The sequence below is a fragment of the Macrobrachium rosenbergii genome, chromosome 53 (genome assembly GCF_040412425.1).
Source record: "Macrobrachium rosenbergii isolate ZJJX-2024 chromosome 53, ASM4041242v1, whole genome shotgun sequence".
Lineage (NCBI taxonomy): Eukaryota > Metazoa > Arthropoda > Malacostraca > Decapoda > Palaemonidae > Macrobrachium > Macrobrachium rosenbergii.
This window is the reverse complement of record NC_089793.1, coordinates 12761325-12787652: the sequence shown is the minus strand read 5'-3', so window position 1 is coordinate 12787652 and position 26328 is coordinate 12761325. Positions and strand designations below refer to the sequence as shown.

General features: G+C 37.8%; 1 protein-coding gene across 10 annotated transcripts in view; it reads right to left on the bottom strand.

Moving 5' to 3' along the window:
* Window positions 1–26328, bottom strand: part of homer (protein) — a 351701-nt gene that overhangs the window by 311682 nt on the left and 13691 nt on the right. For 4 of the 10 annotated variants that reach the window (XM_067096690.1, XM_067096691.1, XM_067096702.1 and 1 more), the window contains exon 1: window positions 21712–21756. The exons of the other annotated variants lie outside the window; for them this stretch is intronic. The gene's annotated coding sequence lies outside the window, so the exon portion shown is untranslated. Of the gene's footprint in view, window positions 1–21711; window positions 21757–26328 lie in introns of those variants that run through there. 10 annotated transcript variants of the gene reach the window in all.

Sequence of the window (26328 nt, the reverse complement as noted above, 5' to 3'; positions counted from 1 at the left end):
AAGTCGTACACGAGTCTACCAATGCCGTGCATACTCAACTGCCGGCATCCTTCAAATGAAATTGTGTCAGTAGAAGGTCGCGTGAGGCTTGGAAAATCAGTTATAGAGTCGTCACACAAACACTGGAAAGCTTAACTTTATTGGTTCGTTTCCAAGGCGTGAATTTTATTTTTTAGAAACGTCCAAAAGACTATTGTAGGTTATAAGTCAATAAACAATAATAAAGAAGGCTATGAACACTTCATTGGACTAAACACAACAAGCTCGACTAACATAACAAAATAACCGTACATCAATGCTAGTAAAGTCTGCAGCACAAAAAAATATACGAACTTGAACAATTCTGTAAATGTACCATAAAAATAAATAAATAAAATACAATAAATAAATCCCCAACATCAGCCTTTTATAGCAACTTTGGAATTCTGGGAATTGCAAACTACTACCATCACAAAAATCCGCCACGGGAAATAGTGTTCAGTAATGCCCCGCATTTTTCGCATACAAAAAATTCCTGTTCCACGGCAACTCCACTCCCAAATTTTGAAAACTGAGCTCTGCAACAACGAAAAGCAGCATGATGCCCACGTCAACAAAACAGAGAGAGAGAGAGAGAGAGAGAGAGAGAGAGAGAGAGAGAGAGAGAGAGAGAGAGAGAGAGAAGGGACTAAACAGCTCTCCTAGGGCTGGCCAGAAGGATTAGACTGAACGTGGCTAAGGCCTACAAGGAGAACGAGAAATGAATTTTGCACAAAAAAATTCCTCTAATTCTGCATTGGCCGGCCGGAGACTCGAACTCGTTGGGAGAGTCTTAAATCATACTCTGCTACATAAAGATAGAGAGACTAGAGAGAGAGAGAGAGAGAGAGAGAGAGTAAAAAGATGAGGCAACAAGACTGTATGTTGCACAAAAAAACGCATGAGCTTTAAATATACATACCTATATCAATATAACAAAACAGAAGTACTAGTAACCACGACTCTGGTTACAAATTTGTGCATACCTATATGCAAGTAACAAAACAGAGAGAGAGAGAGAGAGAGAGAGAGAGAGAGAGAGAGAGAGAGACTAAAAGATGAAGCAACAAATGGGATATATATATATTACACCAACACACGAATGAGCTATATAGACATACACATGAACCTATACACACAAAATAAGTAGTAGTCACCATGACCCCAGTTACAAACTTGTGCATACCTGCATGCAAGCACACAAGCAAGTGTACACGTGCACATAAATCAAATGAACGCACAGCCTTATATATACAGTATATATATATATATATATATATATATATATATATATATATATATATATATGTATATTATATAGTATATATATATGTATATTATGAGTTCCAAATTAAACTTCCGTTTTTCCCGAAAACGTAAGTTGTTAATTGCGGATCCTGGGAAGTTCCCCGGCTCAGCTGCCTTAATATTCCAATAACAATTAACGCGATTTACTTTCGCAATAAAAGATACTGACTTTAGCTGTTTGCGTTTACTGGAGCTTAAATTAGCAGGAGAGGAAAGTAGTTTCTTTCAAGGCTCTTGATTCGTGGAATTTTCAAACCCGTTTCATGCTGGGAATTAACTCCAGTTTGGCTAAAGAAGGCTTCATTTCAAAGTCATATAAGAGAGAGAGAGAGAGAGAGAGAGAGAGAGAGAGAGAGAGAGAGAGAGAGAGAGAGAGAGAGAAATTTTACAACTCCGCAATTTCCCATTTGAGATTTCGGGCGAGAGTTAAAACATCCCTCGGACGAACTAAATATATAAAATTAGATACTATCTCTGCGACCACCCGATCACGCAATTTCGAAACGTCGAAGATACCAGAGCCATTCCAATATCACAAGTTTTACAAAGAATCCAAACACTGCACTATTCTTGGCAGAGCCATTTCTGTCACAAAATCCAGCTGAAAAAGGGAGATATATAAAGCTCTTGGCTTACTACGCGCTACAATTCAATCAACATTATAGATCATAAAATTGTTCGGCTGATATCCAAAAGTATCACGTTGCATTAAGCCCCAAAAAAAAAAAAAAAATTTAAAACAAAACTTCCCCAATATCTTTCTCACAGCTTGCAGCGGATCACTGAAACCTGGCATAAAGCCAAGCACTGCGGTAGATAGTGAGGGCCATTTAGCGCTGTGTTGCTGGGGTCTTAAATTCAAAGAACATGATCATTTTCATTTTTTTTATAGGAGCTATGAGAAATAAAAAAAAAAGGGTACCTAAACGTACCGCCTTCTAAGAAACATCCCCTGCAGCGTCTTGGATACCTGGCAGACCACGGCGGTGCCTTCACTGTGGCGACGCCGAAGGAGTGCCATGACGAACGACGAGGAGTTCGACAGAACGGATCGACAGTGTGCAAATCGTCCCACTTCCGATGAACGGACCCCGACGCACCAGAGCCTGAGCAGCACACTGGCCTTTCTTCTTCCTCCAACGTCCCCGTCTCTGTCCGTCACATACGATCGCTATTAGTTGCAGTAACATGCAAGCACACAGCGTCGTAGTAAGTTGGTACGCGGGGTCAATACTTGCAAGGCTTCATCCATTATTTCTTTCACACAAGACCCGTGAATCTGTTTGACTGTCATGTCGACCTTTGAAATTACGTGTTTGAGGGATAACTGCTGCTTAGAGAAGCCTCTTTTCAAGTACAGGGCTCCTTAAACATCCGAGTGACTGTTTCCTATGGCGTCGTAAACCAACGATTGTCCTTAGGGTCTGAATCCCTTTTTATTTATTCTAATAATTATGAGCAGGCGAAACAAATGACTGCAAAACGCAATTCAGCCCTCCATAATAACTATCCTAATGGATATTGCGTATTTACAATCGCCATCACTGCTTCCCGGTTCCACTCGGCCCCTCTGGAGAGCTGCACTTCACTTCCAACCGCTGAGGGTGTCCTCAACGCACTAAGTGGGGCGACGAGGAAGAAGAACGCCACAGGGAAGTAGTTACAATTACCCCGGAGGAAAAAAAAATAATAAGAATGAGGAAGGAGGGAAATATGAAGACGAGGAGAAATGGGAAATGACGTACGCTCCTTCCTTCTTCCTTCCTTCTCCTCCTCCTCCGCCTCCTCCTCCACGCCCTCTTGTTGCTGCTTCTGCTGCTCCATCTAACCTCTTCCATGTCACTCATGACATAGGCTGTCAACCGCCACGCCAACCCAATCTCCCTCCACCCTCTCCCACTCAATATCTTCTCCCGTTCCTCATCACTTGCCATGCTTCCATTATCATCACCATCATCTCGCACGGACACATTTCCTTTGCATCGAAATTACCATCAACAACAAAAATAACAAGAGTAAAGGTGTTACTCAGGCTATGTTTTCAATACGAATACCAGAAATAAACAAGCATACATTTTTACATGTCATTGCAAACCGAGTCATCACCAAAAATCCGTATTACTTATAATGATACAAGAGCATTCAGGCATATATAATTCGTTAATGACTGTAAAACATGTGCAGTGACAGTGATAAAGATTTAAATGATTTAAATGAACAGAAATAAATAAATAAATAAATATAGAATATATATATATATATATATATATATATATATATATATATATATATATATATATATATATATATATATATATATATATATATATATATAATATATCTTATATGTCTACCTTTAAAAATCCTAAAATGTATGCACATATGAGTAATACAAACCTTTATTTAAAATGACCACATAGTCACGTAAATCATTAGAAGGTTACCACGGGTGTAAGGATGAATGAAAGTGCACTTGAAGGTGGTATGGCCACGTGGAAAGAAAGAAGCGCAATAGGCTAGTGATAAGGAGTGTGAAATCAAGAAGTGTCAGGAGGAATGAAGAGATAAAAACCTGGAAAGTGGTTGAGGTATTGGAGAGAAGGGGCCTTAATATCTAGAAAAAAAAAAAAAGCAAATGTGAGCTTAAAATAGTAGTGAGCGACCCATGAAGAAGGCGATGTTGTGGAAGTTTTCCACACACTTGGTTCATCTATCATTCTGCTGTTCTAAAGTATAAATGAAGTTGTGAATGACGTAGTTTTTTCTCTAGGGCCAATTCCCGCTAGAGGAAATGGCTTCACGTGATATGTATATAGACAGATAAACAGTCCACGACTAAAACTCGAGTTACGTGCAAAACTACTAGCCTATCATATGTTGCAATGTAACATATTCCAGTAGTAATATGAGCAAAGGACTTAATTTTAATAATACTGGCTGAGGTAGTGGCTAGACTAAGCATCACCTGATCATCCTCCGGGCAGAATTATCCGACATCACATCAGCTACGGTCACGAAATTTTCATTAAATTGGGCCAGACCTTCGCTGACGCCCATATCCGATCAGGGGTTCACAACTACCAACAAATATTGTGGAAATAACACCGTCTCCATTTCTGTTCTGTGCTCAATGCACGCACAGCTGGAGAATTATACACTTGTTCCCGGACGACGTAGCCAACGCCCAATACACTAACATCCTTAGTCAACGCATAAAATCCATAAAAATGACATTCGGTTGCTAATGACTTTGGTCATGCAAAACAATGCCACTCTCACGACAAGGAAATTCATATAAGAGAATTTACTCTGTGTCAAAACCCACTACCGAATGCACACCATTCTTAAGATAATAACCAGGCCGGGTTCTTTAATAGATTTGACTACAAAAATATAAAGTGGCAAAGAAAGCAGAAACTTCACAATATCATATAATTCATCCAACATCACAATGGCTCCTAGGCCTATAAACATGTAAAAGGAAGATTCGGAGGCACCGAGCTTTCCGTTTATTTTTCAAGACATAGAATAGAAATAGAATTTAGGCCAAAGGCCAAGCGCTAGAACCTAGGAGGTCATTCAGCGCTGAAAGGACAATGTGAGAGTAGAAAGGCTGGAGAGGTGTAACAGGAGGAAAACCTCGCAGTTGCACTATGAAGCAATAGTTAGGAGGGGTGGAGAGCAAGATGGAAGAAAGAGGATATGAACGGAGGTACAGTAAAAGGAATGAAAGGGATTGCAGGTAGGGCCCGAAGGGACGCTGCAAAGGACCTTAAATAATGCCTGCAGGGATTTTTCAAGACCAGACCACAGTGATCATGTCTTGAAAATTATACGAAAGCATTTCCTGTGAGCGCTTGCAAATACCACATAAGAAGAACAGAAAACAATTAACAAGAAAACTGAGTAAGTTCCACATTACGGTTGCCCAATGAGAGAAGCCCGGGATTTTTCAGGATCAAAATAAACAGATTTCTCCCTCTATGGTATAGGGTAGTATAGCAGAGACTGTCTGACCAACACTGGTTAATAGTGTCTGATGGGATCTGTCCCTAAACCGCTGACCTTCCTATCAGAAGCAGTCAGCACGCGACTCGGTCATTTACAAAAGGTCAATACCTGTGCCCCCTTGCACCACAGAGGAAGAAAAAGATTCAGGATGTGTGAAACAATCCAAGTTACAACCAAATTTCGGAAATCAAATTTATAACAAATAATAAAAATGCATGGTAAAAATGCAATAGCATTCGACTACAACAGAAAATAAATGCAATGTAAAGTGCATGACTTATACATACTGAACGACAAGAATGAACGGTGACTTATACATGCTGAACGACAAGAATGAACGGAGACATGAAATCACGAAAGGTATGTCCCATCTTTTAACGTACAAGAACGACATGTATTGGACAGGAACGTTGCATGCATTCCTATTCATACCAAGATTTTGGAAATTCTTTCACGACGAATTAAGTTCATCTAAGCGTATATTCATATATAAAACATGCGAATTTATAACATAAATACTAACACCATCGAAATCACTATATTTATATATATATATATATATATACTAATACCATCGAAATATATATATATATATATATATATATATATATATATATATATATATATATATATATATATATATACCTTTTTAACTGCTAATGGCACTGTATGTGCATAAAAATCACTGTACATACCGTCCTTCACCACTTATATTTGACTGCTAATGGCACTACAGTATTTGTGCATAAAAGTGTTTGTGTGTAAGTATAAATGTATGTATGTATGCACATGTATAAATATGTGTATATGTATATAATATATAATATATACATGTATATATAATTTCGACTTTAATTACTATCTTCGTCCACATTACATTTTCAGTCTATAAAAGGAAATGGTTAATGCCCAACGTTTTCAGAAACGATAATTAAAAGGATCTAGACGGGGAGCTATACGGAATCAGTTTACATCAGTGCTCTCTCTCTCTCTCTCTCTCTCTCTCTCTCTCTCTCTCTCTCTCTCTCTCTCTCTCTCTCTCTCATACACACATTTTACATATGCATGTGTCTGTCTATATGTATGTATGTGTATAAGGGTAAATATATGTATGGATGCATGTATGTATATAATACATAAATTTATATATAGATATACACACACACACTAGTACAAGATAACAAATATGCTGGTCAAGAATGAAAGAGGGGAAAAGAGGGGGGGGGAGGAAGTGTGGGCAAGGACTTCAGGGAGAGTAAGAAGCTGTTTTAAAGGAAGTAAACACAGAGAAAGGAAAGTTACTGAGCAAAAGGCTCTCAGAATACCAAGTTGTAGGATAAGATGGACCGTGAATGGAGTGTTGAAGGGCTATGTTTGCACATGATACAGTACTGTTTGGGAATAGCGCAGAAAACTGTAAAGATCTGTGAAAGTTTGAAACTGTCTGCAAGAGGAGGAACGTGTGAGTTAACGTGAGCAACACAAAGGTTATGATAGGAAATTGAACCTATGAGGATGAAGCAGTGAATACACTGGACAGTGAAAGAGCAGAAACAGTTGCTTCTTTTTATAAGGATCTGGGAGTACAGATATCGGATGGTGGTGGAATAAGAGGTTATCCACAGAGTAAGTGAGGCAGAAAGGTAACAGAATATGTGTAAAAGAATGGGAGAAAATTTAGTGTCTATGGAAGCTGAGGTTCTAATGTATGAAGGGACTGTTGAACCAACTAATCTCTGTAGAAGTACAGTGTGGATCTGAATGTCAATTAAAAATAAAGTGGAAGCTGTGGAAATGGAGACGAACTGTTCATGTAGTATTTATAGTTATAAGAAAACTGAAATTGTTATAAATACGAAACTTTATAAAATGAATGGCAAATTTTATTAATATAGGTGGCAGGATGGATCCGAGCATTTTTCAAATAGTTCATTCACGTAGAGAGGATGGAGGAAAACAGGATGGCGTAAAGAATATACAATTCCGAATTGCCGTGGATGAGAAACGGAAGACCTAGAAAGGAAGATGTTGCACCCGTTGGTGAACCTTTTCTGTAAGTGTATGAAACGGCCAGTGTTCTGTAAGTTTTCCGTAAAGGGGGTTCACCCACGGTTCACCAGTTCACATGTGAATAAATATATATTATATATATATATATATATATATATATATATATATATATATATATATATATATATATATATATATATAATATATATATATATATATATATATATAATATATAATGTAGTGAAGCATTTCCATGTATATAATATATATATATATATATATATATATATATATATATATATATATATACACATGGAAATGCTTCACTACATTATAATTGCATTATGTTAGTAATCAGTTAATGAAAAGAAGCTGCATGCATTTCAGAATTATTATGAGGCGAAGAATATATCTATCTGTGTATATACATATGCTGAGAGAGAGAGAGAGAATCAACAATCAATCAACGATTGAAAAATACAGTAATGATGATAATGAAAACAACTAAAAACACATTTTTTTTTCATTTTTCATGCGTCATTCTAATCATTCCTTCACTTCCTCATTCTACAAACAGCACCCTTCTTCATACATCAACAGTACAAAGTCAGTGACAAAATGGTTGGCACCGGGCATTTTTCACCATCACTCGGGGTAGTCCAACGTACAGCCAAAATAAACACTTACCTAAGACTGAAGTAGTTACCGGCACCTTTAGCTAACAACCCACCTCTCGGTCGCCTCATAAAAAATATGAAAAAAAAACTTTCGATGTTGTGCGTGATTTTTCTTATAGCGGGCTTCGGCTAATGCGCTCTCTCTCTCTCTCTCTCTCTCTCTCTCTCTCTCTCTCTCTCTCTCTCTCTCTCTCTCACAAATAGAAGCACTTGTTATATACGCAAACGACGTATGCGCACGTTTTGAGAAAAATACCGGACATGGGCTTCGGTTAATGCTCTCTCTCTCTCTCTCTCTCTCTCTCTCTCTCTCTCTCTCTCTCTCTCTCTCTCTCTCTCTCAAACAAAAGCACGTATTATAAAAGCAAATGTTGCATGTGCACGTATTGAAAAATAAATGCCGGTCATGGGCTTCGGTTAATGCTCTCTCTCTCTCTCTCTCTATAGAAGCACTTATTATATAAGCAAACGGTGTATGCGCACGTATTGAGAAACATATACCGGACATGGACTTCGGTTTATGCTCTCTCTCTCTCTCTCTCAACTAGAAGCACTACTACATAAGCAAATGGTGTATGCGCCCGTACTGAAAAACAAATACCGGACATGTCTGACGCACAACATCCCACAAATCCTAAAAATGAATGCAAAACGGAACGCCGTTCTGACCTTATTCAAGTGGGCAGCTGTATAAACATTTTCTCTTTTTTTTTTCAGAGAACCTGTACATAAAAACCACTTCTGTTGGGCCACCGGCAAACAAATTACGGCAGCATCTACAACGCCAAGACCTAGAAATAATGGCTCCATTTATCACGCATGTAAACACTAACAGAACTTAGTCGCGTTGGAAACATACAGCTCGTGGAAGGTAAATATTCAATGGTAATGTATGTGTAGTACATGGCACTTGAATGAATACTTAAACATATTAACAAGAAGACTCAAGATCAAAATGCATATTAATTGCGAACCATGAGCAATAAGAAAATAAACTTACATAAACACATATGACTGTGAGAGAGAGAGAGAGAGAGAGAGAGAGAGAGAGAGAGAGAGAGAGAGAGAGAGAGAGAGAGAGAGAGAGGCGTGCCCTTCCTCCACACTCAGAAAACATACAACCAACAAAAGATGCCTTGCAAAATGCATCAGGCTAATCAACAATAGCGAAACGAGCGGAGGAGAGATGGGTTTCAGAAACCACCTATCTACACCGCTAGCAACTGCCCTCTCGCCACTAATATATTTAGGCCTATGAATGACTCTTACATTCCCCCACCCGTCCACCACGCAACCAACACAAATCCTCTTTAAAAAGATTTAGACCCGCTGAGGGTGTTTCGCTCCATGATTCCACCGCGCCCGAAATAAAGGGGTACTACGATGAAAGGATTCAAATACGGTACGCCCCCCGATTTGACGTCCATACTTTAACACACACATATACATACATTATATGTATGTATGTATGTGTATATATATATATATATATATATATATATATATATATATATATATATATATATATATATATATATATAAATCCTTCTTGACCACTTACCTAAAAGAGAATGTACATGTAGTACACATTCAGTAATATAATTTTGTGCATTAACAGAAGAAATTTATAGTACACAGCAAAATTATTTTTAAAAAGGGGAATTATACTTAAATCAATCTCACTATTATTTTCGAGCTCGAATCTCTCTCTCTGGAAACAGTAAGTCACTGGCTTTCAGTTTTCGGATATATAGGCAAGGTATATCAAATACAGGTCAAATGTTTTGAAAACAATTATTGGTTTTTTAGAAAATGTAGAGCCTTAAATGCAAAATTTTTCAAATTCCAACTGGAGTATTATAATAATAATAATAATAATAATAATAATAATAATAATAATAATAATAATAATAATAATAATAATAATAATAATAGTACAGAGTGTACCTCCACTAAGCAAAGTTAGTTACATCCCCTAAACTTCGTGTGCGGCGGTCGTAAGTACGACTTTTCATACTAATTAAAAATATCATTAACATGAGAAAGACTAATGCACAACCCTGCCATGTAAACATTCCCTCTTCTCTTGGGAAGGATGAAAAATTACTTCATGGATACTTTTGTCCTCGGAGATAAATGTAATGTTGCTGAAATCTAACATGGTTCTTTGAATATTTAAGGACCAATTAAAATAAAATCAACACATGAGATTTATATACAACTACTACTACCGGTCGGGGCTGAAGTTGTATCAGATGAAATCATGTGGTTCTCAAAATGTGCATCTTTTTAAGCTATAGTCTCTTTTTTTAAGGAAGGTAAATATCTATAGCCGTTATCTGTGTAAACAAAAGTAGATTGCGTCCTATGTGAAACTAATTCATGTACGAAAATAAACCGTGCCTTGAATTAAGCTTTATTCAAAGAAGTATGACCAATTCGAGATCATGGCTTTCTTTATGTAATGGGCACATGAGCTTCTGTCAATCACCATGACCTGCTACGATATTTGAAACAGGAAGAAATTAGAAAAATTGTCGGTGATTTCTTTTTGGGATGAAAGGTCAGCGGGACGGGTAGCGTACTGCCCTTCCCTAGCCCAAGCCCGAAGATTAAAAGAAAAATTAAAATGAAGGGTTAAACGAACGGTAGACTTGGGGCTAACCAAGAAGAAAGAAAAGTTATAATTAAGAGTACGGAAAAACTACTGTCACCATTGTGAAAAAGAACATTATAACTACAACTTTTTTTTTTTTTTTTTTTTTTTTTGAGAGAGAGAGAGAGAGAGAGAGAGAGAGAGAGAGAGAGAGAGAGATACCTCCCTAACCCTTTATTACTTTTTAAAAAGACTAAACTGAGAATTACTTTTAAAGCAAGACGAAAATACATTTTTAAAGCATTACCAAAAACCGAACAATTTTAAAGCGTTATCCTGAAACATATTTACTTACAAAGTAATATCTTGGATCATTACTAATTAGAAAGCATTATCCTGAAAATTATTATGCTGAAAGTATCATCCTCACACGCAGATTTTATAATAAAAAAAAGTTACCCCTTTTAAACAAAGAAACAATTTAAATCCAGTCAGGGGTTTCCCCCGTATCAAACCTCCCAAAATACGGGTGGCCGAGAGTCAAGCCTCTGTTTCCGTAAGGATTCTTGATATAATTCGTTTCTAAGGGGCTTATTTGCATAATACAAGAGATAAACATTGTGAGGTAAACATTCAAGTCCCAACATCCCGGGATGCGATCACTTGCTTATGTAAATAACATTCCAAATTGGGGAAGAGAAACTGGCTCTCTACATTTTACTTAAAACGGACACTGACATGAATGTGTATGTTCATCTTGATTATAGAAAACTGAACTGGCTTCTCTCTCTCTCTCTCTCTCTCTCTCTCTCTCTCTCTCTCTCTCTCTCTCTCTCTCTCATTATGGTGCTGTGAGACGGAAATGTAATCACTTCTCTTAACTTTTCTCTCTGTGCAATGGAATATAAACAAACAAATAAAATTAATAATCAGCATGAATGAACTTTAAAACTTTAGTCCTTACAAATGAACTGGTATTCCAACTACGAGTGATGATGACTGAAGAGGTAGCAACAGATTTTTAATAACCCTATTCCTCTTTGGACGGGGCATATAACCCTAACGATGCCAGGGGAAGTGTCTACGGTGTATCGGCGAAAAGTAATACGTATGCAGTCAACCTCCCCGCCTCTCCTCCAGAAACCAGTCTCTCTCTCTCTCTCTCTCTCTCTCTCTCTCTCTCTCAAGAAGGAGAGGGTTGATAGGAGGGGGGGAGGTGGGTTTATCGAGAACTCTAAGAGCCCTCCAGGTCTCGGCACCTCACATTGTATGCCTTTTCTTCACCAGGAGTCTCTGAATCTACTGAACAACGCCTACGTTTATCCACTGACCTTTGCAGAATAATGCAACGTGTATTAAACTCCGCAGCTAACATACTGCAAGGGCAAAAAGAAGAGTATGATACAACAAATTTCCACATTAAAACATGACGTTGGTATACAACTTAAAAGATCGTAAAATACGCCAGAAAATTGTGAACTACGCGAAATCAACATTACAGTACGAAGCTAAATCAAGTACTACCTAACATGAACTACGTGAGCAGAACCATTAAATACATGTTTAAGGCAGAACCATCAAATACATGTTTAAAACATCATTTACTTAACGAGAGTGGTTCCCCTTTAAAACAAGAGTCCCACATTACGGGACAACAGATGGAATTTCATTTCCAAGAAGAAACTTAGCGATGCTTATCCAAGGAGTCGCAGCGTGACGGAATAACTAAATATTTTTCTTATGGTTTGCAAGAATTTGCTGACATTCTTTTGTAACAAATATCACACGTTCCTGTTCTTCCTTAATCACACATTTCAAAGCTAAATAGAAAAAAACCATAAGAGAAACAATACAAATCTATGAAAGCAGCACAAACGTTTCTCTTTCTGACTCAAATATTAAAGAACAACTACATCAATAAAACACTATCATTCAAGCACTTGTATACGAAATGTATCACTGAGAATAAATAATAAATAAATTAATTAAAATATGTATGTGTGTGTGTGTATTTCCTTATTCAAGTGTTAACAGCGAGAAGAGTAAACCCCACTTAGAACATGCATGGTTTCGCCCACAAACAGCCACTTTCCCAATGGACATTCGCTGCGATCCTGACAAATCCAGGCGAAGTGCGCCTGACGAAGAACCGGAGAAAGCACGAAAGAAAAACAATAAATTATGCACAAGTGGACTCGGGCAGAACCACAGTGCCACGACCAAATATTACCTACCAAAGGCCAAATCGATACGGCATTATGTTGGAGCAATCTCCACTGACTTCGGAATATGTTGACCTGATCAATAGTTTTCAAGTTGAGCAAATCGTAATGGGAGATCGTTCATTATGAATTCATTGGTGCGGTGCACGATAAAGCAATTAGTGAGATAAACAAAGACGCATTCGGTAATTAATACATTTCACGTCAAATCGGCTGAATGACACGGGTCAAGTCACCAACTGAGCAGAAGTTTATACCAGTGACAGTGGGAAGTATCACAATACTGTGCAGAATTAATCTCTACGTATGGTAGATTGTATTACAATCACAGTGCCCCCAAGGGAACAAGCTGAAACAATCCATAAAAGACAAAGCAATCAAAGTGGCACATAAAAATCCTCCCCATCACGTATCTGCAACCAATACGTGAATGTTAAATTATCCTCATCGTGTTCTAGTGATTCTATTCCGTCATTTGGGGTCATCTCGAATTGAACTGAATATACAGTTTAGGCCAAAGGCCAAGCACTGGGACCTATGAGGTCATTCAGCCCTGGAATGGAAATTGAGAGTCGGTAGGTCTGAAAGGTGTAACAGGAGGAAATCCCTTCAGTTGCACTATGAAATATTTGTCAGGAGAGGGAGGAGAGCGAGATGGGAAGAATGAATGTGAATGAGGTACAGTAAAAGGAATGAAAGGGGTTGCTGCTAGGGGCCGAAGGGACGCTGCAAAGAACCCTTAGTAATGCCTACAGTACACCGCATGGGGGGGGGGTCATCTTTGCGATCCTAGCTATTCGTTTCAATAGACTTTCCTCTCCTCTCTCGTCTCTCGCGTTCCGGATCCAACCTTCGTTTCTTCCAGGTGGAGGACGAATTCCCGATGCAGATGTCATAATGACAAGAGTAAGCTAAACCGTCTATCTTCAACAAACCAAACCGCTGTGCGTCACACCATCCTCTTGCGGGGAAAAAAAAAAAAAACGATCGTTCAATGCAATGAATTATTGCCCTACAGCAATTCGCCATGTATTTCTATAATCTATTCATATTTTTTGTAATTAAGCTATTAATTCATCAAAACAATCGTTCAATGCAACGAATCACTAACCTACAGCAATTCACCTTCTATTTTAATAATTAATTTATATTTTGATCTATTTATGTATTAATTCATTAATTTATCTTTTATCTTTTTTCTACTAACTGATCTCCTCTTTCTGTATTTCTTATTTCCTGCAACTTCTTACAAATGAACACCATATTTTATAGAAGCTTGAATTTCAAGTCAATGGCCCATGTAAACTTGTTCCATATGAGGGTTTATCTTCTGAATATGACTAATATTGATAAGATACAAGGTGAACGTCACTGAAGCCTCAATCACTCAGCAAGACAAATTCCATACCACTCCAAAACAGCATCCCAATTATAATAAACAAAACGGTAACAAACCGTTACATCACGGAACCTGATCTCCTTTTTAACACAACAGTTAGAAATTCTCCGGTAGGACGGAAGATAATTATCTGGTCGCGCTCCGATTGTTCGGGTGATTCATTTCACTAGTATTCAATTCACATGATTAGTCGTAGTTTTATTCCTCTCACAGTTAATTTGAAGCGAAATAACAGCTATTAATGCCTGCCCAGAGAGAGAGAGAGAGAGAGAGAGAGAGAGAGAGAGAGAGAGAGAGAGAGAGAATGGTTCATTTTAGGTGCATCACGGTTATGTTACTATAAAGAAGGACCCACTCAGTCGTGCTACAAAGTGAACATCAGAATATAATTCCAAAGACAAAAAAATTCTTGTAATCACTTTATTAATATCTCCGCGTTGCATTTCTCGACATAAACCCGATAAATGGTGCATGTTTGTCCTGCCTAATTCTGAAACTCATTATAACAATACTTGTAATGGAAGTATAATGACAGGATAATTACCAGCATTTAATCACGGTTCCAACGACAATGTAGGTCACACGTAGGACCACGCACCAAATATACAAAATGCGAACGATCAATACACAAAGACATTTTAACTAGAATGTCAAGGATATTCTGGCTTAATATTCAAACAAACTCTCGGAATCTATACTCGAGGCGTGTCACACCCGGAACTGTCATACGGCAGCAAAAATGCGGCTGTACATATAAATCAAGCAAGACCTTACGAATGGTTTTACCCCCCCCTGGGGAGTGGGGGTTGCCTACCTTTCCACTCCCAGTAACCCCCATATCCCCAAACCACTACAATCGGGTAACAATCATGCAGATAACACGCTGCTTACGTCAAGAGACTTGCTGATTTTCAAGAAAACGTGCTCATACTGCATTTATCCATGCAAGGCACAAGGGATCGGTCAGAGGTTCCTCGTTTGTGAACCAAGAACGGTACGTTGCAGAGAGAGAGAGAGAGAGAGAGAGAGAGAGAGAGAGAGAGATGGGATACAGAATTTAGGCCAAAGGCCAAGTGCTGGGACCTATGAGGTCATTCAGCGCTGAAATGGAAATTGACAGTAAAAGGTCTGAAAGGTGTAACAGGAGGAAAACCTAGCAGTTGCACTATGAATCAATTGTTAAGAGGGTGGAAAGTAAGATGGAAGAAAGAGAATATGAAAGGAGGTACAGTAAAAGGAACGAAAGGGGTTGCAGCTAGGGGCCGGAGGCACGCTGCAAAGACCCTTACGTAATGCCTACAGTGCACCGCATGAGGTACACTGACGGAACTAACCCCCTACGGAGAGAGAGAAAGAGAGAGATGGAGTATTTTACCTTATAGGAATTTAGTATGACCGTCAAAATCCATACACCTGGAAAACCGCTGTGTTAAATTAAAGCCCAACCTTGAATAAAACGTCAGCAAATGTATATTATGTGATGATAATATGCGAGAACACCATCACCGACTTGACACCTCTCCCTTCCATCTCCCTTGCCGTCAATACCAACCAACATTGATTCCTAATTGTTCTCGGAGATGGAAACGGCACAGTGGGGCCAATGATGGCGTCTCCCCCCCCCACACATACGCGAGCAATCCCATGATCACACAGGAACGCCAACATCCAATTCCGACATGCCCATCTCGGCATACTGCCCTATGCATGAATATTAAAGACACCGTGCTGGGAGTTAGCCCTTCCTGCCATAACCCCCCCTCCCTTCCTTCCATCCCTCTATCACCTATTCCACCAGGGGCCCGCCCTTCACTGCTCCCTTCAATTCAAAAGCCCTCTCGAAAAGTATAAGAAGCAAAGAGAGGAGGGATTTTTCCCTTTCCACGTCTCTTAAAGATTAACGTCATTGCACACAGCTAAAAGGTAAAGAAGAGTTCATGAATTTTAATGAACACAGATGGAAAAACAGACAAAAGTTCTCCTCACGGCTGAGAGCAAACTTTCTTTCTTTTTTCGTTTTCTTCCTAATTACAAAGGCCCCTCCAAACTCTTGCAAACGCAACCCCTTCCCATTTACCTTAAGCATTCTCTCTCTCTCTCTCTCTCTCTCTCTCTCTCTCTCTCTCTCTCTCTCTCTCTTCGAACAGATGCAAAGTACACATCTGAAAGCGCGTCTCAACTTTAATCTTTTACCAATTAAACCTCTCCGAAACACTTGATTTTAACACAACCGTGGATGAACCTAAGGCAAAGGTTGATTGACAGATTCATATCTGCACGATTTTACTAATAACACTCCTTACGTCATATAAAACTATTCCTATGACATTCCTGTTTACATTGCTAAATTATCTAAAAACACTTTCATGTTTACATACTAAATCACTCGCAAATACACTTTCGTGTTTTCACTACTAAATTATTATACATGAATACCTTGTGTTTATATTAGTGAATGATTTCAAAATATTTTCTTTTCCATCACTACATCACATATGCCTTTATGTTTACACAACCAAATTTTACTCTCATGTTTGTATATCATTAACACTAAATTAATGAGCCAAACACACTGCACCATATATATCCACAACCAAAAAAAATTATTTATCAATTGCAAACAGCAATAAACTAAGGACAATCCATTTAATAATGATGATTTCATCCGAACTGTAATAAATATTCTACAGTAAATTGAAAAAATAAAACCAGGAGATCTGGACAGAATTAAGCCGTGGATGATCCTGCCAACAGCCGGAGAGAAAATTTTACATAAAGTTAATTTTGAATTACAAAGCGCACTGACTGCCTCCGTCCGTCCAGGTATTAGCATCTACACTCAAAACTTTATGAATATATGTATGCTAGTATGTATGTCCAATACATATATATATATATATATATATATATATATATATATATATATATATATATATATATATATATATATATATATATATATATACACACATATATATGTCTTAATTTGATGCATGAAGGCGAAGTTTGCCTGTTACAACTGATTTTCCTTCGTCAATCACTCTAAGGGACAAGCTGGTGGCCCGGTCCGACTGGCATACGCATCTGCACAGCAGCAGGAAGGCAGTGTCAAAAAAGTTAGACAGCAAAGTGAAACGAGTCCAAAAGGTAACGGACGGAAAGTAAAAGGAAGAGATCAGTGCTGCTAGGTCCGACACGAAGCTGCAAAGAACATTCAGCAAAAGGATCAGAGGAAGGGGCTCTATACTGTAGGCAACAACGCCCCCAACACTACCACTAGAGAGTGAGTTAGTGATCTGCCACTGAGCAAACCCCCATACAGTAAACATACTCCCTTCTTTAAAGTAAACTGTAAACTCATGTCAGTCGCCTCCAGCCAACCTCTCTTTTGAAGGGGGTGAGGGTCGGTTTGCCTCTCTCTCTCTCTCTCTCTCTCTCTCTCTCTCTCTCTCTCTCTCTCTCTCTCTTCGGTCTGCCCTTGAGAACACTGAAGCGGCCTTTTGTTCGCCTCTACACTACAACAATAGTATAGGCCTAAGCGATTTTACCAATTCAATTATTAATTTCACTCCAGGAGTTAAGAATTACATTAACCCAACTTTTTCGAAAAGAACTGAAACGTGCATTACTTAACGAAGATTTTCTTTAGTTTCATATAATACTCGACAAGTCACAATTAAATGGTTTCATGATGGACTCAAAGAAACAAAGAAACACTTGTATGTCACAAAATCAGGACTTATTCACTCTGGAACTAAAATTTTCACGATACAATAGACCTCTCTGCCTTATTTCTGAATAATATAAATCTCATGATATTTTTGCCAAACTTCCGTTCATAGAGTTTATTTTCCATGGAAGTTTTAATTTACAAGATCTTCACTAAGTCTTCACTTCTCTGATTGTATTCCGTTCACCAAGATAGAGCAGCAACCTAAACAATGTTTCAATATCACTTAGACATAAATGGGGAGTATCACACCTCACCTTTACCACCATTTTTACAGAAGACTAGAGCTGTGGTGCTCGCATCTGTTGAGGGCAACGAAGGGAACCACGTTTAATGAACATATATTTGTACACCTGAACCTTCAAAATGTACAAGAAATGGCTACATCGAGAAAAATACAGTTCATGAAATAGGCGCGACCTGGTTGCCACAGCAGGATCGAATTGTTGCTCAAGTCTCTCTTCCACACAAACGACCATCCATCACACTCAAGTGAATATGGATTTAAATATCAAACAGGTGAAAATTACAAGCAAACATTTTGAAGTCTCTGTGATAAATACGCTTCGACTTCATCCTATTTACGTTCCGTTATACAAGACGGCAATTTTCTAAGGCGTTGTTACTTAGATTCTGGCTTGTCGCTTCCATAATGAAAGTGCTCTGGATAACGGAGGCGGTTGGTCTATATTTTTCCCCTTAAAATATCATTGCTAAATGCAGAAGTACTACAGTAGGTACTAGTCAATACAGAGCCGAGATATAACAAAACTGGCATTATTTCACGTACTATCAAGTCTAACACTAGTAAAAAAATTCTAGTGTTATTCCACATCTGGAAAAATCCTGTATCGACAAAATGACACGTCTGCAGACTACACGAAAAGTGAGACTATTCTAACTTACTGATATGATACCGGCTTACATTAAAATGTCACACCACGACCTTTGAAAACTTCAGCACAATACTGCAAAGGCTCAACATCTTTCACAGGACCTAACAGTCACGAAATTCAAGTAGTAGTAATCATCTGCCCTAAATTTCTTCGCTCAATTACCACTTCGAGCGCAACAGATTTGCCATTCATAAAATCGACATCTGTCAGATAAGATTTTCTAGATTGGCATTTAATGAGTCGTAGATGAAATACCTGACAAGAACTGGTACGGCAGGAGGTCGGTGACCTTTTCCGTCTGTGGCATAAATGCAGTCAAGTCAATCAACATCAATGGAAGGATGTTGTTGCTGTTTGGTGCTTTGATTGATTGATTTATTAAATCTATTCTGTCCAGGATTCCTTTTAAACGACTGGCATGGCTGTTACATGACTGCACTATATATGGAAAGAAAAAGCTAATAATTAACCTAAAAGTGGTGCAGATTACTTTACTAGTGCCGTTCTTTTACGATAATAAATGAGGTTTACTACTGCCGTTCTTTTACGATAATAAATGAGGTTTACCACTGTCGTTCTTTTACGATAATAAATGGTTTACACTGTCGTTCTTTTACGAATAATGAGGTCTGCTACTGTCGTTCTTTTACGATAATAAATGAGGTTTACTACTGTCGTTCTTTTACGATAATAAATGAGGTTTACTACTGTCGTTCTTTTACGAATAATAAATTAGGTTTATTACTGTCGTTCTTTTACGATAATAAATGAGGTTTACTACTGTCGTTCTTTTACGATAATAAATGAGGTTTACTACTGTCGTTCTTTTACGATGATAAATGAGGTAAGAGAACACATTATTAATCATAGGTAATTACCAGAGGTCAAACGGTTAAATAATAACTATGCCTTACGTGAAAGTCCCAGGGACTCCACCTTACAGCTTTTTTTAAATCATTATTGTGACAAAACGAAGGGAAAATAAAACAAATATAGAAATTACGGAAATGAATGAAAACATTAAAAAACGGAAAGCTGGATATTTTATTATACAGACAGCTGTTCCTTATGAATGATCACGTCAAATGAAAGGATGAAAACCTACGACAGGGGGACGAAACATAAATGAAAACCCTTGCAAAAACCATTATGAAAACTGAAAATAATAAACTCCAAACAGAATATATGCTAAGACAAAGATTACAACTTTTAGGTGAACGCGCAAACTACAATTTCGTGAAAATAAACTTCGTAGCCTATTTTAAGCAAGTTACAATCCGATAATCTTAATCCAGACACAATATTAGTCCAACCTAAACACTCTAGAAGACAAGATATATCAATATATTTAATTATTCATACTCTACTTGCCCAAGGGTTATCAACCTCGCCTCACCAGAGACAGAATCGACACTGATCAAGAGGCGGGGGGGAAAGTGATGTTACACCCGTCTATAAAACTCATTTAGTCTCTGCTGATTAAATAAGTGAATTAAGCGGCAAGCATTTGGTAGTTAGTCAACTATGGTGGTTAGCAGACTTGCTGAGAACCAGAGGGTTAACAGCCACAGGAGTCACCACTCGAAGGAGCAAAGACACTGCCTAGACTAATTAAAAAAAAATTAATAAACTATTCATACAAAATAAGTGAAAGCAAACAGACATTAGGGACATAATACAAAATACAGAATAAGCCGATTCAAGTAAATACGTACTCTAATATTCCAAACAAATGATTCGCGACCTGCTGATAAAAACAATGCTTAATAACTTACCATTTTCATTTCCGAGATAATTCAACAAACACTGCGTGACAGTTGCAACACCATATGCTATCTTAGCTGGGATGAAACATACATCATTAGTATTATACTTGTTATGATCTTTCGGGCGTTCGCCTGGAGAATGTGCCATTGTCACTGGTTACAAATGACAGTAGGTTCACGTCTTAATACATGTGCACACACAGGTGTATGTGTACGTGTGTATGTATGTATGTATGTATGTATATATATATATATATATATACACATATACACACAAAGATCGTGTGTTAACTTCATAAGAATGGATGACAAATAATACTTTACCTTACAATTTACTTATTGATTAAGGCGGCCAAGACAACAAAATATCCAAATACCATTTTTGACACACCATTAAAAGTATAAGTGAAAACCAAAGTATCGAAAAAAAAAAAAAAAACATTCTCACGCGTCCATCTGCGATACATTACGATAAAACTTTAACTCTTTGCATAACATTGTCAAATGATGCAATTTCAGATGCGTGCTTCACATGACATACGGTTGAAGTCTCGAAGTCGAAGTCCATGGTCGCTGCAACGCATGACATAAACAAATCAATCAAGTCCACGGGCGATGTCTATGGGGGAATCCCATTCATCACAAACGTTTCTCTTGGTAGATTCATTCTGCAGAGTTGCGAGGCCATCGCGACACGAAGGACTCCCACATTAAATCAGCGTGATTATCCTTGTAAATTAATCCGCATAACTTGTAGAGGAAGTTTTTGTGACTTGAGAAACAAGACGAACAAACGACGACAACACCACACCTCGGGCAGACGTAAACAACAAAGTCCACACTATGGAAACCCTATTATCGACCAAAGCGAAAGTCGTGATCAAGATCATCAACAGCGATGATGTCACATGACAATGACTTCGCTCTCGCCGACTTCACGCGCACCCCACGGGGTGAATCGCTAATCACCCCGTGGGATGAAATCTGTCCCGAGGGTTTCGCCTCGTCCAACGAATATCAAAAGAAAACAAAAATCCCGACAAAGGCGTGGTAGAAGGCGGTCGGCGACGGCACCCACCGACTTGCATCCGACCTTAGCCACTGTCACACAGCCACTGCTGAGGCAACTCTGTAGGACAGGGAGGGCGACCGGCAGCACAAGGAACACCCTATCCCTACCCCTACCCCAGCACCCCCTCATCTCTCTCTCTCTCTCTCTCTCTCTCTCTCTAGTTCCTGGTCTCGTCGGCCTGGACACTTGACACCACAAACAGAGGGCTACCCCTAACATTTCTACGGCTACACGAACGTTCTGAGAGAGAGAGAGAGAGAGAGAGAGAGAGAGAGAGAGAGAGAGAGAGAGAGAGAGAGAGAGAGAGAGAATGTTTACCTAGAGATTTATAAGCCAATATAAATCTTCAAGTGAGTACATAACAAACCAGATAATTATTCACTAGATTTATATCTTCCGGTAACATTACCAACTCAGAGCACATCCCAGAAGCACCCCAACACTTCCCTGATCACAAGACACCTATTTTAGACAACCCCAGGAAGGATACATAAACACCAGGTACAAGATTCAGAGCAAGGTTTGTTTATGTGTTGTCAGTTCCTGTATACTACCACACTCAGAAGGGAGCATGTTCTACATATTCATATTCATATTATTATTATTATTATTATTATTATTATTATTATTATTATTATTATTTTTATTATCATTATTATTATTATTATTATTATTATTATTATTATCATTATTATTACCAAAACATTAACTAACCAAACATACGAGGAACAGAAAGCCAGTATGCGATGAGAGAGAAAATCATTATCAGAAATAAAAACAATTGTAAATAAGTCGACAGCAGACAAATATAGACATCAATAAAAAAGTAACTGAGAAAAACAACCCAAAATATAATGTAATGGTTAATACTGTTTAAAACAAACCAAAAGTCCAATAAATTAAAAAGCCAACTTGCTCACTTTCACAATAGAGTGGCCACGTCTGTGTGTGTGTGTGTTGTGTGTGTTTAAGACATGGACTCAGCAAAACAAAAGAATTAACTCGCTTTGCGATACAACTTCTGGCATATTTTGGGATACAACCGAAAACCTGAATTGATTTTAAACATAAGACCAACCTTGGGATTTACCACGTGACCAACTTGGTATACTGTACAGGTTTTGACCCACCTTAGGGTCAAGTATATGACCCACCTTTGGATATAACATATAATATCTGGGAATACATCTCTTGATCATTCTTTGGAGGTAGGTATTTAAACCTCCCTGGGGATACAACACATGACCTCATCTTGAGATACTATCGTATGACCTAGCCATGGATACAATACACGGCCAACTTGGGCAATAACTTTCGACTAACACTGAGATGCAACATTTTAACCCACCCTGAGATACAACATATGACTTTGCCTTGAGGCACAACTTATGACCCAACTTACTAAGACTACTTTGACACCACAGTTATTAGCACATCTTTTGATTCATCCGATACAACATATAACCCAACTTGGGATACAACAAATAACCCAACTTGGGATACAACACGTGACCCATCTTGGAAATACTAATACTGACCCAATTTGGGGTACAACACTCATGACACAATAGGAAATACAAACTACGACCCAGTTGGAATACATGATGACCAAACTTGTGATACAAGTGACAATCACTGGAATGCATTATGAACCCCCTTAAGATACATGCGACCCACCTTACAACACTATTCACGTCTCCATCTTACAACACAAAACTCAATATCGAATTCTTTATACCTTGCGAATAACTTGCATCCAAAAGGTTACATATGATTAAGCGCATTTCCCGAGATTGCCGAATGGATATGTATGTCCCTGTCTCCCTACCATCAAACTTTAAATGCATACGTTCGAATCCCGGCCGAAGCACACGCATTAATCATATAGAATTCCCTTCATGTGCGTTATTCCTAAGGTATACTGAATTCGATATTGGCTTGAAATTTGATTTTACTTATAAATGCATGCATACATACATACATACATACACACATCATATATACTGTATATATATGTGTGTGCATACATGTACATACACACACATATATAGTGTATGTATGCATACATGCATTTATAAATAAAATCAAATTCTAAGCCACTAATACCCATCTAATATCGAATTCACTTTACCTTAGGAATAACGCACGTAAAGGGAATTCTACATATATATATATATATATATATATATATATATATATATATATATATGTGTGTTATATATAATATGACACAGACTGAGCATTCCCCAAGCTACCCACCTCACGAGAGCACTTCAAATCTAATAATCACAATACGATTACATATGCAGGTCACTTCGACCTCTGTAAGCCCCACATAATCAATGGTAATCTACCGCCCGGTATTTAATCTTATTAAACAGGTTGGTAGCATTTCCCACAGGACTGGATACCAAACTTTCATAAGCTGATCGACTTCTGTTTAGTATTCCTTGTTAGTGTTGGTCAATTATTCGACAACAAGTTAAGTATACCTTAGTTTAACCAGACCACTGAGTTGATGAACAGCTTTCCTGGGGCTGGCCCGAAGGATTAGACTTATTTTACGTGGCTAAGATCCAATCGGTTACTTAGCAAGGGGACCTACAGCTTATTGTGGAATCCGAACCACATTATAGCGAGAAATGAATGTCTATCACCAGAAACAAATTCCTCTAATTCTTCATTAGCCGGCCGGAGACTCGAACTCGGACCTAGGGAGTGCTAGCCCACAACTCTACCGACTCGCCCATCGAGGAACTTGTCTGAAGAACTGGTTTACTGTGGCCTGACCGTCAATACGACAGCAATTTGCAGTCCCTGAAGCTACCTACAGTAATGTGTTCGTTATAAATTGCTGTGCGTTTTTTTTTTTTTTTGCTACGTTATCTCATGTTATGCGCTTTACCTGTAATGTTATTCCACGTTATCTTTCTCTTCTATGTTGTTGTTGTTGCATTTTACCTGTTATGCTATGATACGGCTTTTACTATTTCATATAGAACTTTTATCTGTAATACTGTTATTTCAAGTTATGTATTTTACCATTCCATGTAAGCATTTCGTCTGTAATGCTGTTATTTTAAGTTATGCATTTTACCATTCCACATAAAAATTTTAACTGCAATGCCGCTATTTCAAGTTATGCATTTTACTATTCCATATATGTATTTTATCCGTAAAGCTGTTATTTCATGTTATTCATCTCACAATTCCATATTTGAATTTTATCCATAATGTCGTTATTCCAAGTTATGTATTGCACCATTCCATATACGTATCTTATCTGTAATGCTGTTATTTAAGTTATGCATTTCATATTCTGTACATGTATTTATCTGTAATGCTGTTATTTAAACTTATGCATTTCACCATTCCATATATGTATCTTATCTGTAATGCTTTTATCTCAAATTATTCATTTCATCTGTAATGCTGTTACTCCATGTGATGCATATTTATATGTTACTACTCCATGTTATGCATTTTCTCTGTAATGTTATTCCACACTATGCATTTTATCCATAACGCCGTTATTCCACGTGCTTTTTACCTGCACAAACGCTACCAGAATATCAATTTCAACTGAAATAAATGCAGCAAGCCTACTGTTAATATTCTCTCGCTAGTCACATTATCGGTCAAGGCGAAAAACCTTTTATACATTCAGCGATTTCACTGGGCACTACACAAACAAACGTCAATGAATACTTATTTTAATACACAGAGCACAAAACGCCTTCAAATATTAAACGTGATAAGGCAACATATGATCCGTGATTCATGTTCTTTTCTGGTCACACATATACAAAGGTATGTACGTCATCATTTTCTATTACAAAACAGTCAAGAATCATCAAATGATAATAATACAGGTATAATATATAATCTTCGTGAAAGACTGCTAATACTACATTATTAAAGACTACCCGATTAGGGTATCCTGAAGAACTGTAATCTTGAAAGCTGAAGCATTACCAAATTATTTTTACGAACTTTCTTTTTAGATACTGATTGGTGTACCTGCATTTTCATGGGAATATTTCCTGGGAGAAATGCTGATTAAAGTTACGTACACATATGAACTTCTGACAATCACATAGTAAATAACAACACTGCCAAGGTAAATCAATGTAATTCAAACTCTTAACGCAGCCAAACCTCAAGCCATACGAAGACAAAAGGTCTATTTCCCTAATTTCATTCAAGCACAAGAATAAATACAGTCTACTGCAAACTTAAAAAAAAAAAAAAACTTGTATGGCCTCTGATTTATTATATCGTGAACAGTAACACAAAATACAAAATTGTCGAAAATAATTTAATGAAAACTGGTGCAGTTACTCGCGGATTTTATAGAAGAATTTCCATTCATTTGAACGTCCCATTGCCTTGATGTGCCCCTTATTCCTACTTGGATTATCAAAATTCCGATTTAAAAAAAAATAATGGCCTTTCAGCCTACATTTACCAATGTTCTACAAAATGAAATCACAATGATAATTCCCTCATAAAAAAGTACATTCAACTCGACTTTGCAAATCTACCCATTTTAGAAATACACTGGATATCTTCTACACTTGGAGACACTGGAGTCGCACAACAAACCTCCTCTCAACAACCTTA